The sequence below is a fragment of the Ovis aries genome, chromosome 14 (assembly GCF_016772045.2).
Source record: "Ovis aries strain OAR_USU_Benz2616 breed Rambouillet chromosome 14, ARS-UI_Ramb_v3.0, whole genome shotgun sequence".
Lineage (NCBI taxonomy): Eukaryota > Metazoa > Chordata > Mammalia > Artiodactyla > Bovidae > Ovis > Ovis aries.
This window is the reverse complement of record NC_056067.1, coordinates 27541807-27547806: the sequence shown is the minus strand read 5'-3', so window position 1 is coordinate 27547806 and position 6000 is coordinate 27541807.

The following is a 6000-nucleotide window of genomic DNA, read 5'->3' as shown; positions in this document are numbered from 1 at the left end:
CTCATGTCTCAACTAGGAACTTAGATCATCTGTGGCTTTCTTGGGACAGTGAGCGGAACTGGAGTAAGGGAAGATTCACATGCTGTCAATGGTAAAAAAGAAGAAAAGAGAAAAGTTGACATAATTGAGTTGCTGAATCAATGCACTATGAAACTTGCCTGGGGCTGTGCTGTTAGTTCTTCCTATCTCCAGCCCAAACACCCCTCCTACCTACTCTTCACTTTTTCTTTCAGTATACAATTCACTTCAGTTTTATTAGGCCAACAATTTTCACGCTAGGCATGACCTTAAGAATGAGCCCTCCTTGGAAACAGAGTGTGAACAGAACTGCCCTGTTATCAACTTTCACATTGCCTCTTTGAAAGGAACTTGCTTGTTCTGTACTTTTTCTTGTCCCTTTCTTCTATGGACTAGAACATGCATACGGGTCCAAAGAGTGAGGAATGAACAGATGAAAATGTTGATAGCATTCTATGGGACACTGAAGTTAAAGGGGAGAAATAAATTTGGGGGGATGACACATTGGCTAAGAATAATCCACCCACATATGGCCCACTTACAAATGTATTCAGACATATGGTCCACCTACATCTTGAGAAACAGATATCCTACCTTGTTTAACCATTGCATTTCCAGGTCTCATTGTTTCAACAGCCTAACCTATTTCTACCTAATACACCATGTTTCAGTAAGACACCTTGCTTTGTGAGGTAACATAGTCCTTCAATTCCCTTTTCATTTAAGTCAGTTTAAATAGTGAAATTCTCCTAGCTGCCAAAGTATTTCTAATTTCTAAATTTCATATCTGTGGACTGTCTATGAACAAAAGCAAGAAACAACAACAAAAAAAGCCATTACAAGGCAACTACTGAAAATGAACATCTAGAGGACAATTCAAAGTGGGTTTGGAATGGAAAATTAATTTTTTTTTTGTCATCAGACTCACATTTTGAGGTTTTACAACTGTTTGCATACCTTTATGAATTACAGAAATAAGAGTGAGTATACTATAGTAGAAAATTTGAGAAGAATTTAGGAAAACTTGAATAGTTTTCCAAGGGTTAAGTACTAGGGTTAAGTACCATGGTTAAGTACCATTCAAAATTCAAGATCCAGGAAAATGATGAGTTCTTTGAATCCTTGATGAGACAGCCCAATGAGACACACAAAATAAACAAACTAACCTTGTCACGATAAGGGCTCATTGGTTCTTCCAAGTGATGTGGGTGACTACCTGTGTGCTCTCACTAACCTGATGGGAAAACAACCTAGGAACCTCCATTTCATCACTTGAAAAAAACTGATGGCCTGTAGAATGCTTTCCAGCTGTGATCATCTACTGATCCATATGTGTGGGAGAGGCTCCCTTGTTCACCTTGTGCTGCTCCTATAGTAAATTGATAAACTCCAGGGTTGACAGTTCTGCAGAGCAGGTACTGCTTATGAAAAGAGTCTCTAGTGGCATCTCTAGAAGAGTCTCTAGACGCTAGTCTCTAAAGTCTAGAAGAGTCTCCAGAAGTCTCTCCAAGTGGTATGTACTAAGACAGTTACAGCTTACAACTACACATGGATAAAGATGACCAAATTTAGAGTAGAAGCATAAATGTGTGATGATGCTTTTAATTAATTATCACTATAGATTTTATGTACAACATTTGAAAAGTCTTCCCAATTGTTAGCTGAACCAATGTTGAGAAGCTATGGGAAACAGAATCATATGGCAGTACAAAAACATTCCCCTCCCAAACATGCACAACTTCATTTCTGTTCTAAATGTGGGGAGTCTAACTTTCTTAATTTGATGCACCATAAAATTCCAGAAAAAGAAGACTTTCAACTGGTTTGTGTTGTTAGTTTTCTACATGAATAATAATGGAAGTAATAATGCATATAACATTTTGGAAGTAATAATGCATATAACATTCCAAATCAAAAATACAAACAAAATTCTATCCATAGTATATCCTATCTTGCTCAAATTTTAAAATTTTAAAAGTGGCAAACAGAATTATGAACACATGCTGCAAACATGTCTATGTGTTCTATAAGTATTATCTTATGTAGTAAGCCCTACTATTATTATCCTTATTTAATAAATGAATTATAAAAAATTTAAAAAGACTGGTAAAGACAGTGATTTAGATGTAAATGAGTGATTTATATGTAAATGAGTGATCTAGAAGTCAAATGCAGATGAACTGTCTTCAAAGTATTAGCTTTTAACTTGAGCCTACCAGTTAATGCATATTATACATTAATAAATGCCATCAATAAACCAGCTGAAATAACATTATTAAATGAACATTTACCCATATTAAAACAAAGAGAACAATATATCACTTTATGCTTTGTAATAAAAAGTTCACTAAAAATGAAAAGAAATACTCTAAAATTATGGCAACGGTTGTGCTTAAATATCATAGATTTTTGTTTGTTTTTCTTTCTCTCTATTGTTCTGAGGCCCTGCAATATACATATATCAATTTTGGCATTTCAAAACAAATACAAGTGTTCAAAAATTGTACATTAGCATCCAGTGAAAACTTATGAGTTACAAAGATATGCCCAATTTCATAAGAGGGAAAGTGATATGATAGAAAGAGATGGTTTTTAAGAATTCATGAAAATTAGTCATTCAACTGTTAAGAGGAAAGAAAATCATGACAAAATACTGACAAAAGGAATACAAACAGTACCAGCGTTACTCAAGAGAGCTCATTATTTGTCATTGTTTTCTTCTGGTAAAGAATCTGGAACTAGAAGTAAGAGGAAACTTCACAGAATTTGATAATATGAAAAAATGATAGAAATGGTGATCAGAAATGAAAGAGTGAGCAGTCAAGGAAAAGTGCACTACAACAAGTGAGATCATTCTAATAACCTCTCCTATGAAAGCAGCATAAATGTTAGAATAAAAAATAATCTCCTTAAACGATTTGAAGATCTGAAAAAACAGTTAGGATGCTGAAGTACTAAAGCACAAGATCACTTTTACTGGGTGGTATCTGCCAATATCACTCTTGTACTTTGATGGGTCATTCTTACCAAGTGAGAATTACTTAACAGAAAAGCAGCCTCATCAAAAGTAAGTGTCTTATAGAACACTTCTTCTTACATTAAGTTGGAACTGCAGAGATGCAAAAACATAAATATGCTTCTCCTTCCCCCATCTTAAAAAAAGAACCAATGAAAAGAATTTTTGGATTCTTGAGACTAGCATGAGAAGAAAGGAAAACAAACAAAAAATGTCTTGAGAACTTTTAGCTACAGTACAGCTTTTTTTTTGGCTTATGTATAATCTTGATCGGACAAGGAACTTCAAGCCATAAACTTGGTTTCAGGTAGTCCAAAAATAACAGTTCTTCCAGACACCTAGCAGAATCAAACTTCACATCTCTCTATAAAAAGGCATATTTATTCCAGCGTTCATGAAATTTGCACACTTTTTTCAGAGGCAAGGACCAGCATACAAAGATTACCCAGTGACAAAAAGGAAATAAGACAATATGAGTAAAACCAGCAGAAGAGTAATAAGGAGCTGATAAAGACTTCATAAAGACCTGAATTTTATATCATAAAACCAACATTATTTAAAAACAGAAAACTGCTAAGTATATTTTTAAAAAATCAACAAGCTTTAAAATGTGTACAGGGAGTAGGAAAATATGAGGTGACATAGTAAATAGAGATTCTAGAAATAAAAAATACTTAAATTTAATAACTCACTGGACATGTCTAATGGTAGATTAGGCAGAGGATAAAATATAATTAGTGAATTAGAATATATATAGATCAGAAGTATCTGGAATTCAGAATGGAAAGACAAGAAATGGTAAACTCAAAGAGAAATATAGAAAATGAAGTGAACAAAGTTGGATAATACTAGAAGGAAAAGATTAAAAATTAAAGTAAGAACAGAAGAATATTGAAAAGATCTCAGCTGATCAAGAGCAAAAAAAAAAAAAAATGATATTAATCTTCAGTTTAAAGAACCTTAAAATTTTCCAAGCAAGATAATTCAATCTGAGTCCACAACCTGACACAACATAGTAAATCAGTTTAGAAAACAGATGAAGAACATATCTTAAAAAGAACAGGAGAAAAATGAAACATTACTTTCAAAGAAGCAGAAGTTTGATTGACACCTAACCTCTCAACAGGAACAATGGAAGCCTGAGAAAGTGGAATGGTATCTTCAATTCAAAAAAACACATAAAGCAGAAAAGCAAGTTTCCATGTAGAATTCAATTCTCAGTAAAAATATTCTTCAGAAGCAAAGGCATTTAAGATACACATATACAAAAAGAGAATCCTCCTCTCAGACCTACACTAAAGGTATTTCTGAAAAATATGTTTTAGTCAGACAGAAGGATCCCAGAGGAAGAGAGTTTCAGAATGGAACAAAGATTAGATAATTAATGTGCATATAAATATTGACTATTACTGCAAAATAATAATATTCTGTGGAATATAAATTAATTCTAGTTAAATACACAAAGGAACACCATTTAATTTAGGAGAAGAATAAAAGATTAAAATTATATAAAATTTCCATGTTATTCAGGAGGGAAATAATGGCCCCTATTGACTTTAGAATTAGTAAATTAAGGATGAATATTTAACTTGTGGGTTACTCATTGAAAGTTCAGAATTATAAGGTATAATACCACACTAGTAGAGGGAAAACCAACTGAAGCCATTTTCAATCAACCAAATTCAAGTGAGAGGGCAAGAGAGGGTAGGGAGAAATAAAGAAAGTGAAGGCCTAGAATAGGTCAAATAAATAGAAAGCACATGATAATCAAATAGATCAATGATTCTATTAATTATAAAAACACAAGCCCTTTCAATTAAGGAATAAAGAGTGATAATAGGAAAAAAAACAAAAAAAAAGGCATACCAGGCACACATAAATTGATCATGCATCACCATCAGAATTTCTTCAAGGGAAAGCCTAAAGCAAATTTTTCACACAGAAGAAATGTCAGGTAAGAGGTCTGAGATAAGGGAAAAAATAAAGAAGAAAGCAAGTTACACATACTTTAGTAAATATAGGTAAATATAAATGTATATATATATAAAATAATATGTTTGACAGAAAACAAGTTATGTAAAGCAATTATCCCTCAATTAAAAATATATAAATTAAAAAAACAATATGGAACCTATTTGACTAAGAAAAGAACAAGGACCATAAATTAAAATAATGAATAGTAGAAATGGTATTAAAGTGTTCCAACTTCATGATGTTCGGTGGGAGAAGCTCCTGGTATGTTCAGGTACAGGTTTGTTTCATATCCTGTGCCTTTGATCCTAGGCCCTCAGCCTGACTATCTCTCTTTCCCTCTTATCTCCAGTTATTAAAGTACTAATTCAAGACTTTACTCAGATGACATACCGTTCCAATTTGTCCAAAATGCCTTCTCCCCACTCCTATAATCCCATGTGTCAAACTCTGTTTTCACACAGATTGTTCCTGACTTACATTGTTGCTGGGACTATTGAGATTCATGATACTATTCCTCAAAATGCTTAGTATTTATAACAGGAGTGATTGCATCCATGTACAAATGGAGGGATGCACATTTACAAATAAATCCTTGGTAGTATAAATATGTGTCATCAATGCCTGACTGAGGCCTTACTGTTATATCATCAGGTAAATTCACACATCTAAAGAATCCACATGTGCTCAAATCTTTTATAAACTGATTTACTAAAAAAAATATGTAGCAGGCAAAAACACTGCATGGATATTGTTTTTACACAGAGGTTCCAAGAATGAGAGATTTTATGGCTTCAAAAAATTGCAAATCAAGAAAAACACTCAACCTACCATCCTCTCACTAAACTTTTTGGAACTCAAAACAATAGATATTCTCTTGGATTTGGTTTCAATTAAGTGCTTAGGCTAGCTTTGTGTATGTAACCCAGTGACCTTGTTTATCTTTAAAGAGAATTTAGAAAATGTCCATTTTGTCTGTGTAGTGTCATAGTCTT